Consider the following 1,316-nt stretch of genomic DNA (forward strand, 5'->3'; position numbering starts at 1 on the left):
ATTCTTATATCCAGCAGTAGTTGGAGGCAGGCAACAGGCAAAGGCAACGTCAGTATTCAACAGTGCTCAGAGACAGGCAGGAGGCAAAGGCAAGGTCAGTATACGACGGAGGTCAGAGACAGGTAGCAAGGCGATACAGCAGACAGAACGAAGCGCTCCAGAAAGTAAGTAGCTGAGGCACCAAACCACAAAGAAATCCCCAACTTAAGGAGGAGAGCATCTGAGATCACTGCCGAAATCATCCATGAGTGAGGAACCCCGGAAGTGTGTGCCTCGATGCGCAACACAGGAAAGATTCAGGCACCGTACAGGAAGGAGCAGGCAAAGTCACAAGCCTAGTGCACCGCAGAGTTAGGGCAGACCCCACTGACCGTGACCCCTGGGGGTAGAGAAGAGCTCCAACTCCAACCCAGGTAATGTGTCCTATAGCGCCTCCCATGTTGTGACATTGACAAGTCACTGCCCAGAACAGGTAACAGATACCAGGCAAAAGTCTTCGCAAATACACAGAAGGTATCTGGGAGCATGAGCATGAGCGATCCAGGAACCCTAGATGCAAAGGCACTGAGACGGGTCTCAAGTATTGTTTGACATCAGCTCCATCCCAATAGATGGCAGGTTCTGGACTGGTCTGGTGGGACGAAAAGAAAATGTTCTTGAATATCTTTAGCACATTTTCTTTATTACTAGTAAAACAGGCCAGTTTCTGACACAAATGAAACAGGCGCTAGCAAGGTTTTCTCCGGAGTGTGTATGTTTGAGAGAGAGTGTGTGTGTGACAGAGAGAGAGTGAGACCGCTGGGTGCGAGTGTGTCTCCTCTGTCCCATGCCCCCCTCCAGCCACCCAGCGATTCTCCTGTCTCTTCTGTCCCCTGCCCCCCTCCAGCCACCCAGCGATTCTCCTCTCTCCCCTGCCCCCCAGCCACCAAGCGATTCTCCTCTCTCCCCTGCCCCCCCAGCCACCAAGCAATTGTCCTATCTCCTATGCCCCTCTCCAGCCACCCAGCGATTCTCCTGTCTCCCCTGGCCCCCCTCCAGCCACCCATCGATTCTCCTCGTTCCTCTGTTTACCTCTGTCGAAGCGGCCGCGTCTTTGAAAGCCCTGCCCATCTGTAGTCTTCCCTTCGACTTCGTTCCCTCTGAGTCCCACCTGCTGACGTAATTTTCCTCTTTCCGCGAGGGCAGGACCCTGAGGGAACGAACTCGAAGGGAAGGCTATAGACGTTGTTGTGCCTCGTGCTGCTATCCTGTGGTTGGTCTGTGCTGTTTGTGACAAACCCGGAAGTACGTGACGTCAATTCAGGAGATGGATACAG

This window comes from Microcaecilia unicolor, chromosome 2, assembly GCF_901765095.1.
Source record: "Microcaecilia unicolor chromosome 2, aMicUni1.1, whole genome shotgun sequence".
Lineage (NCBI taxonomy): Eukaryota > Metazoa > Chordata > Amphibia > Gymnophiona > Siphonopidae > Microcaecilia > Microcaecilia unicolor.